The sequence below is a fragment of the Pongo pygmaeus genome, chromosome 3 (genome assembly GCF_028885625.2).
Source record: "Pongo pygmaeus isolate AG05252 chromosome 3, NHGRI_mPonPyg2-v2.0_pri, whole genome shotgun sequence".
In the NCBI taxonomy this organism is placed as follows: domain Eukaryota; kingdom Metazoa; phylum Chordata; class Mammalia; order Primates; family Hominidae; genus Pongo; species Pongo pygmaeus.
The window spans coordinates 197,874,322-197,887,289 of NC_072376.2; the positions used below are offsets into that span (position 1 = coordinate 197,874,322).

The 12,968-nt window shown below is 45.6% G+C and overlaps 1 long non-coding RNA gene across 1 annotated transcript in view; it reads right to left on the reverse strand.

Moving 5' to 3' along the window:
• Positions 1–2,980: 2,980 nt before the first annotated feature.
• The window catches only part of LOC129035568 (uncharacterized), a 30,971-nt gene continuing 20,983 nt past the window's right edge, over positions 2,981–12,968 (reverse strand). The window contains exons 2-3 of the long non-coding RNA XR_008502232.1: positions 5,555–5,643; positions 2,981–3,893 (exon numbers count right to left, since the gene is read on the reverse strand). This is a non-coding gene — a long non-coding RNA (uncharacterized LOC129035568). The remainder of the gene's footprint in view (positions 3,894–5,554; positions 5,644–12,968) is intronic.

Below are 12,968 nucleotides of genomic sequence, written 5' to 3' on the forward strand. Positions count from 1 at the left end.
TGGTACAATCATGACTTACTGCAGCCTCGAACTCCTGGGCTTAAGTAATTCTCCCGCCTCAGCCTTTGGAATAGCTGAGACTACAAGGGTGCACATTCACGCCCAGCTAACTTTTCATTTCTTTTATTTTTTACAAATGGGGTCTCACTTTGTTACCCAGGCCGGTCTCAAATTCCTGGCTTCAAGTAGTCCCCCCACTTCAGCCTCCCACTGGGATTATAGGTGTGAACCACCTTGCTAAAGGAACTTTTGAATTGGGATTTAGAAGAAAATGCAGTAAGTTCTGAGAGACTGAGGATGATGCTTGGCCCAAGGGCTGGTTTGAACATGAAATGTATCTCTATTAATGCCCGTGTGAGGGCCTGGAGGTGCCCTGGCCCTGGAGTCAGGAGATGTGGGTCCCAGGCAGTGCTCTGACGTGCCCTAGCTGAGCAGAGCTGCTCTCTGGGAGCCAGTTTTCTGCTTGGTAAAATTAGGACAATATGCTCTATCTTTCGGGTTGGGGAGGGTGGTGTGAGGAGCAGAAATAATGCGTGGAAAGCAATCTGCACCGTACCCTGCGAACTTCCTGTTCGCATGCACCAGGCCAGTTACTGTAGAGATGTACGCTTCATTAAAACAGTCATCTTCACCAGGCTGCAGAGATACCAGGGTTACAGCACAGCTGAGATGAGGAGCTGACTGATCCTGTCGGGAGGACCTGGAGATGATTCATGGTAAGAGCACGACAGGAAGAGGGAGAAGCATCTGCTTCCTCGAGGGCCAGGTGGCAGAAGGCCACCGGAAGTCTTCACTTGGCTGAAGACATGCAGGGAGTCTGGGGTTTAATTCAGAGGATTGGGAGAAGGCCAACACCATGGGAATTGTTCCGAATGGGGGTCCAGGGCCAACAGAGAGAATCCTGATTGTATTCAAGAAGAAAGGCGAAACTCTGAGCTAGGAGAGCTGGGCTGAGCAGGAGGTCAGAAAGGTAGGTGTAGCATCTGCAGAAAGTGGGCCAGGAGCCGGGAGAGGCCTGCGAGGTGGGATGGGCACATGGCTGATGCTGGACTCCTGGAGTCAGGGCGTGACGGGGGCACTGGCTGGCTGCCCAGGGCCCATGCCTTATCCCCCGCCCTACCCACCACGCCTGCCCACACCTTTCTGTGTGGGTCCTCACCCAGCCTGGCCACGCTGCAGTGGCATCCGCAGCTCTGCTCTTTTCCTCACCTGCAAAGAGCAAAACAAAGAGGGCAGCAAGGTTAGGCCAGGTGAGAGGCCACTCACCCTGGCCAGCAAGTATGGGTGAGGCAGGACATGCCAGGCCCCCGGCAATCCAGAAGTCCCTTTGGGATAGATGGAAGAGGCAATTCCATCCGGCAAGAGCCAACCTGCTTGCCCACTTACCAATCCCATTTTCTCCACGTAGCCCTCCAAAGCAACTCCCTGAGCATCTTCAAAGCCGGAGGCCTGGAAGTGATGAGAGGCCAACATGCACTCTAATGAGATACAGCCCAGGGTTCCGCTTCATCTCCTTGAGACTCCAGCTTTTGCTTGTTCTCTCCACGTCCACCTTCCCTTCCTGACTGCCAGCGGCAGCCGGCAGATCGTATTTGCATGCGGCAGCTCAATGCGCTCAGCCAATGCATAAAGGAAGCCGGTGGAAGGTTATCGATAAATAATGGATCAAACAGTGAGAGTGTGAAAGATGAATACTGGATGTTTTCCAGGACTTTGCATAGTCATTCATATGCATATATACTTTGCAAATTTCCAAGAAGAAAATATAGCATGTGGCATGTCTCGAACTTGATTGTTCTATAGAAAATATTATGAGCTCCACTGTGTCTCCCTAAAACTCATATATTGAAGCTCTAACCCCCAGTACCTTAGAAATGTGATGGTATTTGAAGATAAGGCTTTTAAAATGGGAATTAAGGTACAAGGGGGTCAGGAAAGTGGGCTCTAATCCAGTTTGACTGGTGTCCTTATAAGAAGAGGAGACTAGGACACAGACACAGACACTACACGTGTACAGACAGAGACACTACACGTGTGCACACACAGACGAATGACCATGTGAACACACAGCAAGAAAGCAGCCACCTGAAAGCTGCCAGGTGTGGTGGCTCACACCTGTAATCCCAGCACTTTGGGAGGCCGAAGCAGGTGGATCACAAGGTCCAGAGTTCGAGATCAGCCTGATCAACATGGTGAAACCCCATCTCTACTAAAAATACAAAAATTAGCTAGGCGTGGTGGCAGGCACCTGTAATCCCAGCTACTCAGGAGGCTGAGGCAGGAGAATCACTTGAACCCCAGAGGCAGAGGTTGCAGTGAGCTGAGATTGCGCCACTGCACTCCAGCCTGGGTGACAGAGTGAGACTCCATCTCAAAGAAAAAAAAAAAAAAAGGAAAGAAAACAGCCACCTGCAAGCCAAGGAGAGAGGATTCAGAGAAACCAAGCCTGCCAATATCTTGGTCCTGAACACCCTGACTCCAGAACTGTGAGAAATCAATTTCTGTTGTTAAAGCTCCCGTCCATGATATTTTGTTATGGCAGCCCTAGCAAACTCATGCAGAAAACCTCTTACTATCTGCCTGATCTGTTTAGGATGTGCTGAAATAGTATTATTCACCATTTCAATACTATTTTATTTATTTATTTTTATTTTTATTTTTTTGAGATATAATCTTGTTCTGTCACCCAGGTTGGGATGCAATGGCGCAATCTTGGCTCACTGCACCCTCCACCTCCTGGGTTCAAGTGATTCTCCTGCCTCAGCTTCCCGAAGAGCTAGGATTACAGGCACGTACCACCACACCCAGCTAATTTTTGTGGGTTTTTTTTAGTAGAAATGGGGTTTCACCATGTTGGCCAGGCTGGTCTGGAACTCCTGACCTCAGGTGATCCACCCACCTCAGCCTCCCAAAGTGCTAGGATTACAGGAGTGAGCCACTGCACCCGGCCCAATACTATTTTATTAAAGGTTTTCTATGTGTTTATTTTTATTTATTGATTATCTAGTATCACTGATTTCTAAGCACTAACTTTCCCCACCTTTGTGTGAGTTCTTTGCACCTGATTCACATAAATCCTTGAATGGTACCTACTCTATAAATACACAAACACTTCCTGTGCATTCTCAGCCTGCATTCATAATCCCTCCCTGGCCAGCCACTGCGGTGGCTTTGTACTGTGTCAATGTGCCTAAGCTGAACTATGTTTCTCAGAAAATATGAGCAAAATTTGGAAGGCGGAAGTGAAACAGCAGTCGTATTTACAGTCAGAGTCTGTGTAGGGCCGGGCGCTGTGGTGACTCACACACAATGCCAGGCTCCCACTGGCTCAATGTATTGGTACAGGGCAGCGGCTGTGCCTGCAGTTCCTCCAGCTCCCACCAGAACTGCTTCTTCAGCTTCACTGAATCTTGGGTTTATGAGCAATTCCATGGTGAAGCGCACCAGCTCTTCTGCAGATCATCTTCATCATCAGAGGTGGAGTGTTGGAGGCCTGAGAGGCTGATGTGGAAGACATCAGTATCAGTCCATCCACAGGAGTTCCATCTCCTCCCTGCAGGTGCAGCTCATGTCGACTGTCTCCCACTACACATCCATTTGCCAGCCCTGCTGACTTCAGGCCCACTTCAGGACACACGGGCAGCAGGCTGCAGCTCTCATAACAATGTGTATCCTAATCTCTTTAATACATTCCTTGTTTTGCTCAAGGTGGTTTTGCTTCTCTGATCAAACTTTAACAATACAGATTTTGGAAACATTATAGGTGCTGCTGCAGTTAAAAACCTAAAACGTGTGGCACTGGCTTTGGGGCCAGGCAGTGAATAGAAGGTAGGGGGCCTTGAGAAGTCTGTCAGTGAGGGCTTCAATAAATATGATGAAAATATTGTTGAAACCTGGAAGAGGGAAGACAGGTTTGTGTAGTGGTGGGAAGTTTAGCAATATTGAAACCCAGGATAACTTGGAAAATAGAAAATGCATCAATGAGCTGCATAACTGAGTGGAGGGAATTGACAGGTACACGGGCCACCTAGCTTCTAGCTGCCACAACAAAATAAGAGAGAATGGGCCAGGCGCGGTGGCTCACACTTGTAATCCCAGCACTTTGGGAGGCCGAGGCGAGCAGATCACGAGGTCAGGAGTTCAAGACCAACCTGGCCAACATGGAGAAACCCCGTTTCTACTAAAAATACAAAAATTATCAGGGCCTGGTGGCGGACGCCTGTAATCCCAGTTACTTGGGAGGCCGAGGCAGGAGAACTGCTTGAATCCGGGAGTCAGAGGTTGAAGTCAGCCGAGATCATACCACTGCACTCCAGCCTGGGCGACAGAGTAAGACTCCGTCTCGGAAAAAAAAAAAAGAAATTGAAATAAAAAATAAAAATAAATAGGCCAGGTGCGGTGGCTCACACCTGTAATCCCAGTACTTTGGGAGGCCGAGGCAGGCAGATCACGAGGTCAGGAGATTGAGACCATCCTGACTAACACGGTGAAACCCCGTCTCTACTAAAAATACAAAAAAAAATTAGCTGGGTGTGGTGGCGGGCGCCTGTAATCCCAGTTACTCGGGAGGCTGAGGCAGGAGAATGGCATGAACCCAGGAGGCGGAGCTTGCAGTGAGCCGAGATCGTGCCGCTGCACTCCAGCCTGGGCAACAGAGAGAGACTCCATCTCAAAAAAATAAATAAATCAAATTAAAAATAAATAGAAAATAAGAGAGAATGGAGATGAGCTAACAATGGTGAAATATAAAGGTGGCAGGACTTGCAGGATTTGAAAAAAAGAAAACAAAATGGTTTGTCATTCCCAGCCTCTCCAAATGGCAAACATCTCAAAAATTAAGAAATGGTTTGTGGATCTGGTTCCAGTTAAAATGGAGTGAGCCGATGCCATGGTAGCTCCCCAACAGGTTACTTCTAAGAACCCCAGAGTGGATACATAAAGCAACTTAATAGGGACTCTGCAAGGAAAAAACAGCAGGTGTGTTGGAGAGGGAGAGCCAAACTCCAAGAAAGATGAATAAGGTGGTAAGTTTCCTCTTCTTCTCCTTCCATGTCTCTTGATATAGATTCAGGGCAGCCAAACCCAGAACTGCTTAAATGGCAGGGACAGGAAACATTTCAAGAGAAATTCTCTCTTTCCAATCAATGGAATAGGAACAGGCGTCCCTGCATGGCAGAGTGAGTGAGGGAAACCTGGCTTTATTCCATCCTGACCTGTCCCGATGCCATAAAAGAGTAAGACTTGGGGTCTTTGGTGGGAGATGAGTGTATTTTGCATGTGGGAAGGGTGTGAGTTATTTGCCAGAGGACAGGCTGGTGGACTACATGATCCAAAGATGGTGCAAGAGCACCCCTCGGCCCATATGCTGTTTTCATAATGTGATCTTCTCATCTCCCATCAAGAGGTGAAGTCTATGCCCCTTCCCCTTGAACCTGGGTGGGCTTTTGTGCCTGCTTTAACCAACAGAGGATAGGAAAAATGACACTCTGTGACTCTAAGACTAGATTATAAAAGGCAATGCCATTTCCTACTGGCTTTTTCTCGGGATACTCACTCTTGGAAACCAGTGGCCATGCTGTCAGGAAGCCCAGACCACATGATGAAGCCCCAGCTGAAGTCCTATTAGCCCCAGTAATCCCCAGACTGTAGGAGATAATAAGAATGAATGAATGTTGTTATTTTATGCCACTAAAGTTGTGATTGTTTGTTATAAAGGAATAGCTATACAACTCTCCCCAAAGACCGAACTGTAAAGCAGGAAGCCAATTTATTACTTTACAGGAAAGATTAGGTCTTACCAAAGACTACTTACTCCATCCTCGGCGGCCCCTTCCAGGTATCCGGGTCCCTTCGAGGCTACTGGATGAATAAGAAAACAGAGCACAGAGACCCACAGGCCTGGTGACACCTACTGAAGCTTCTGTTCCAAGCTGTGTCCACCAGTGACTGTCATTTCCCTTCCCCACCCTACCCCCAATGCTGGCTGTCTCATTTGTTCTGGAGAGGGTTTATGTCCACCCATCTCCTGCTATTAATAGTCATTCTTTCCTAGATAAAGCAAGCACAACAGATTCATGTTCTTCCAGGTTAATACACTTATTATGTTCAGTCTCACAGACGTTCCTGTAGATGTCCCAATACAACACACTGATTCATCAGGGGCATCACTCCTCAGTCAGTAGTTTACTGTTTATTCATTAGTCTGACTTCACTCATTACCTTTTTATTCTTCTTCATTGCAGTCTGGGAGGTTAACTTATCTCTGAGTTGTGACTGTCTTAGTGTCATCCCATGAACTGATATACATGGTCAGTCCCACCTATCAGCCATAAGCAATGCCTAGTGACTTGTTTGGGTGCCAAACAAAGGGTGCTCATGTATCATATCTTGAGAAACCATGAAGCTTCGCACATGTAGTTGTTCATCTAATACTTTCATTCTGAGGCACATGGGGCTGATTGGCTGCACTGAGCCACACTTTGACATAATCCCTCTGGTTACTCTCAGTCCCTTTTTATAGGACCAACAGGTTCATGTGCTCACTGTGCAGTAACAGACCCATTACACAGAGACAGCAGGGTTTGCAGCAGAGAAAGTTTAAGAATCTCAGGGTGCCGAGCAAGGAGACAGGAGGAGACCCTCAAATCCATCTCCCCAAGGAGTTCTTGGCTGGGGCTTTTAAGGGGATCATGAAGGGGAAGGGGCTGGATAACTGGGGTCCTTGATTGGTCGTAGGGGGATGAAATCATCAGGATGTGAAAACTGCATTCTTTGTTGAACCAGCCTCTTGTGGGGTCCTTTGGACCAGCTGAGTCAGTAGTTGCATCAATATGCGGGAACTGAAGGAGTAGCTCAAAGGGAAAACTTAATGTTTCATAATTCTCAAGTTGTTTTCTATAGAGCAGTTAAGGGGAAGTATAATCTTGTAACAGGGTCTACGTGATCCTAGGACAACAATACTTGTTCCTCAAACTCTGAGGAAGCAGGTCTGAGCTGGCTCACCTCAAGGTCAATGCTGAAGGTGATGCAAGCTGGGTTTATTTTCATGTCTCCCCCTTTCATATTTTCTGATTAATTTTATAAAGTTTATAGAGTCGGGCCAGGCGCGGTGGCTCATGCTTGTAATCCCAGCACTTTGGGAGGCTGAGGTGGGCGGATCACGATGTCAAGAGATCAAGACCATCCTGGCTAACATGGTGAAACCCCATCTCTACTAAAAATACAAAAAACTAGCTGGGCGTGGTGGCAGGTGCCTGTAGCCCCAGCTACTCGGGAGGCTGAGGCAGGAGAATCGCTTGAACCCAGGAGGCAGAGGTTGCAGTGAGCCAAGATCGCGCCACTGCACTCCAGCCTGGGTGACAGAGCGTGACTCCGTCTCAAAATAAATAAATAAAATAAAATAAAAATAAAGTTTATAGGGTCAGTTTCACCCTTTTATTCAATTTTCTGTTCCTTTTTCTACTTTTTAAATCTTTCTACTCCCTTTCCCCTCAAGCTTATACCATGGCACTCTCACACAAGTACGAGCTGTGCTGACAAACTGCTTCAGTTCTTTTAGGGATGCAGCAATGATTAAATCCTTACTTTTGCTGCAGAGCTTACTGTCAATTCTCAGACTTGTGACCTCTTGGAGCCTCAGTCTCCTCATCTGCAAAATGGCGACAGCAACTATTGTCGCCTGTTTTCTTCCCAGAATTACCATAAGGTTCAAATGAGATCATGTGGGTAAGAACACTGTGAAAGGCTTGGCAAGCCACACAAATGTCAGGAAAACATGCAGATAATTTCCTACAAAAATAATTAGGCATTCCCTTTCACTCATTTGAATGCAGCCTTTGTTCCTTTCTTCCATCTAATTAAATCAAGAGAAATGTCAGGTGTAGAATTCTTAGGGATCAGGGTTTTGTTTTTGCTGGGCAAGAAAAATATGCCCTCAAGTGCCTTGGGCATATAGTTACTTTGGTTTTCCTGTGCTCTACAATTAAAGCCTTATCTGGAATTGTTATGGCTTTGTATCCTTTCAGCTATTTTGATGCTAATGAAGAAAAGTTCAGCAAGGATGAAATTCTAAATATCTAGTACTTTATTTCATGAGCATCTTCAATAATAGTTATGGCTCATCACATGACCGGCCTTCTCAAAATCAAGAGGATGTGGATGTCATGCAAGCCCCTGGAGAAGGAAATTTGGAAACCCAAATAAGTAAATTTAATTAGCGATCTCACATGAAATGATTGTGAGATGCAGGCAAATTTTCCCCTGCCTTCCAGCAGGAGGGCTTTGTCCTGGTGTGTAACATTTCAAAGGCCCTAGCTCATGACAACCACTTTTCTCCAAAGCAAGGATGCTTTTGCAGCTGCTGTAAGGTGTAGGGATTTCATTTTAAACACAAAATGTGTTCTAGCTTCTGTAAGAACCTGCAGCTGTTTGGCCACTCTGTGCAAGAGGTTGAATGTTGTGCATTGTCCCTGGAGCTGCTTTAGACCAAAAGCAAAATATTTTCTGCTTCCAAGAATTGGTGAAGGGCCACCTATCAGAGGAATTTAAAATATTTCTCCAATTAAGCTCCATACCTACAGAGTCCACTTTGAATATGAGAAGAAAGGGGCAGCAAGTTAGCAGAGCTGCTCTTTGAAAAAGCTGTTCTTGAGAAGACAAAGCTCTCTTCAGAGCAGCCTTCAGTCCTCTTTCTGAACAAGCAAACACCTGCATTCAGGAGGACTGCAAAGCCCTCATTCCCTCTAGGCAAAAGGAGAGAGAGAAGTTTGGATTTTTCGTGTTGTTATCTAATGCTGAACATCTAGAAGAAGTGAATGCCTAACTCGCAAGTAGTGTAGGTTATCAGTAGGCAATAAATGTTATTGAAGGAATTAGTTAATGAATACCACAAAATGCATAACACTTTAGCTTTAAAGGAGATTTTCTTTACAAAACTCCATCAGCCTGAGTTCAAGCTGTTCTTTACGATTCTAAAACTACATGGCTGCAAAGTTGTAGCACAACTCACACCTGTAGATGGATGGAGGGAGAAGGGGTAGGCTCACCTGGAAGTCCACCTGGCAGGTTAGCTGCACCAGACCTGGCACTTACTGGGATGAGACTTGGCACTTAATGGGATGAGAGGTCCTGGCAGGCTTTCCTTAGATCCCGTGACATCTTCTATTCATGCACTTCAGGAACAGCTATTGGCCAAACGCTGGTTTATTGCCCAGCTATCACTTTTTCTTCTTTTCAAGTTATTTGGAGTTGACCACACCAAGTTAGCCACATCCCAAATACTTGCACCAATTATCTGTAACACCAAATGTCAAATCACGGTATTTAGTTGTGTCCCAGAGGAATATTTGAGTCGTGATTCTAGATTCTATGGAAATCTATAGAAAAAGTAGTCACGTCATGATTGCCATTGTCTTCTGTTACATATTCAACCTCTTCTGTCTTGCTTTTGTTTCTGTCAGAGACGGCATAGAAGCAAAATGTCAAGGTCTTGCTTTATGCCATTTGGCTGTCATATATAGCCATTTAATTTTTCCCTTCCCAGATGGGACTCAGGTGGCAAGGTGACAACTTTCAGCAAAATACCTTCCACAGAACCAAGAGGTCCTTGACAGGGGTGACCTTTGGGGTCTAGGACACAAGGTTATACAAGAGAGTTTGGTGCACAGAGGTGCTGCATCTGATTCCCTTCCTCTCTTTGTTCCAAACCTGAGGTTCTGTGGTTTGTCATAGTGGAATTTCTACAGGTAACACGCTGTATGCCTGACAAAGCCAACTGTCACATAGGTGTTCGATGGCATCTCTTTTTGGTGTGTGGAGCAGCTTAGAGACAAGGTGGGACTGAAGCCTGCAGTTTCCCAGAGTTGGACACCAGGACCCCAATAGTAAATGTCTTAACTCAGAGCTGTAACTTGGAGGCATCTGTAGGGAATCCTCATCTCGCTTCATTTGCCCAAGAGCTGAAGGGACTTTTACAATAAAGCCCTTCGAACAGGAAGGGAGTGATCATTTAAGATCCTTGTAAGGTACACTAAGAAGATGAAGGAGGAAGAGCCACGGAGAAGGGGAAGAGAACATTCCTCCATCCACTCTCCTCCTTTGAACCTAACCAGACAGCCTCACCAAGATCACAGACCAGAGAGTCCTTCAGGCAGCTGTGACATCCAGGAGTCTCTCTGGACAATTTCTGCCTAAAGATGTCCTTGATATACTGAGTGGTTGCTCCAATCTGACACTACTTCTCTTCTCTTCTTTACATCTCTGACATCTCTGAGCTTCTTTCCAGTGACATCACTCATCTTAGGGTGGTATGGATGAAACCCAACCACATTGCTTATGCCTCTTTTTTTAGCTTCTTTTTATTATGAACTCTTTCCTCCTAACACATTTAAGGGGGCGGTGCAAATGTGTACATGTGAACTTTTGCTTGTTTGAATTGAGAAAATGACGAAGCAACAGGAATGTCCTAGTTTTGAATATGCAATATCAGCAGATCCTTCTGTGCAACTCTCCCAAAAAAGGGTGAGATTCTGTGTATGCATATGCTTACACCACCCTGGCAGCTCCTCCCCCAGGTCCCCCCTGTGAGCTCAGCCTAATGACTAGTCCTCAAAGATTGTCCCTGAGTGGAACTGAGATTTTAAGGTACATTTTCTAAATGTGGAATTTCCTATTCAGGACTTCCCAACTCATTCCTGTACCACCCCACTAGAAGGAGGACGGACAGATTCACTTGCTGAAATGGCGAAGCAAGTGCCCGCAGCTGGCCAGGCTGAGCTGTTTCTGAAGCTCAGAGCAGCTATGACTCATCCCTCCTGCAGTCCGTTAACTTCCCACTCCTGTCACTAGACCAGCTACTCCTCTCGCTCTGACTCCTACAAACCCACTTATTTTCAAATTTGCTCAATAACCATGACATTCAAACCCAACATGCTCCATGCACAGGATGCTGTGAAAACACACAGTGAGAATTAAGGGTCCACAGAAGAAATAATGGCCAGAGTGAGAATTGTTTTCTTGGATGCTGGGTGATGAGAAATAACTGCCAATAAGAGACAACAGCAAGTTTTAGGACATGTGCCATCAGGCCCAGTTGAGTTAAGGGAATGCAGTCATCCTAACTGGTGGTTTTCAGAAAGCCACACAACATTTTAATTGAATGCACAGGCTTCTGCACGATTAGGAACATAATACTTTGGTGCCCAGGCCGGATTGAGCTGGTAACAATGAGCTGAAATGGCTTCCTGCCATGAAGCAGAGAAGCTCAAGCTTATTCTCCCTGTGACACTTCCAGGCCCTGTTGCAAAGTCACAAAAGGAACTCAAGAAACCAATTTTCAGAGAAGGTTTAGAGCTTTCCTGCATGGTTCCAACTACTCGTGTGATATAAAAATGCAATGACTGCAGAAGGAGGATTGCAGCTGGATTTCGGAGAAACTTTCTGAAGAATGGACAAGAGGAACCAGCAGCCTGGTGCAAAGTCACTGAAGCAAGAAGCAAGTAGCACCAACTCCTCCCATCCTCCCATCAGACACCATGAATTTAAAGTGGTCTCCAGTCATGCAGCCATTTCACAGAGTTTGCATCTTAAGCCCACCAAAGATATTGTCAATAAGATATTGTCTTGAATTCCCAGCCAGAGTCCAGGGAATCCAGAAGTTTCCAAAACTTTGAAAATAGGAAATATTCAACAGAGTTATTCAGCAAATATTTGTTCAGTGCCTACCACATTCCAGTCACTAATAATTGGCATGGATATCAGCCCAATAAAATTGACCATTGGACTATCATTGGGAACCCCCAAGAGACATATTCAACATGAGCCTGAATTAAAAATACAACTAATTTTCTATATTGTGATTTTTAAAATGTGTTTGCTTTAAAAGTTAAATCAAAATGGGCCTTTCACTTTAAACTCAGCTCTGGACATCTCTATGCAACTCTCTGTGGAAGGTTCACCGAGATGTCCCTCAGAGCAGCTCTTTCATCTCAGCATGTTTACACATGAACTCATTGTCTTCCCTCCAAATTTGTATGTCAGTTGGTGGCACTCAATCACCCAAATCAGGACCTGTGAATCACCCTTGCCCCTTTCTACTCCCTTACACTCAAGATCCAATCAATCACCACATCCTATCACTTTTACCCTGTAGACACAACTCAAACAATATAATAGCCTCTTCTGTAGACACTGTAGTAGGCACACCACAGATGGGTACTATTGTTAGCATGTGCATTTTACGGATAAATAAACATGGCTGCAGGGGTTAAATAACTTCCCTAAGATCACACAATCAGTATATGGCAAAGCTAAAAATCAAGCTTGGCTGGGCACGGTGGCTCATGCCTGTAATCTCAGCACTTTGGGAGGCTGAGATGGGTAGATCACATGAGGTCAGGAGTTCAAGACCAGCCTGACCAACATAGTGAAACCCCATCTCTACTAAAAATACAAAAATTAGCCAGGCATGGTGGTGCATGCCTATAATCCCAGCTACTACGGAGGTTGAGGCAGGAGAATCACTTGAACCAGGGAGGCAGAGGTTGCAGTGAGCCGAGATTGCACCACTACACTCCAGCCTGGGCAACAAGAGGGAAACTCCATCTCAAAGTAAATAAATAAATAATAAAAAATAAAAAATAAATAAAAATCAAGCTCAAGTCCTTCTGAATTTAAAGAGGAGGATTTTGAAGCTCTGTGTCTCTAATTCGGCAATCACTGCCCTAATGTAAACCTCATTCTTTCTTCAGTCTCCTTACTGGTTCCTCTGCCCGCTGCCTTCACTTTTTTTAGTGGCTTTTCTACATTTATAATGTTTTGTTTTTGTTTCTGTTTTTGTTTTGAGCCAGAGTCTCACTCTGTCACCAGGCTGGAGTGCAGCAGCACAATCTCGGCTCACTGCAACCTCTGCCTCCCAGGTTCAAGGGATTCCCCTGCCTCAGCCTCCCGAGTAGCTGGGACTACAGGCACGT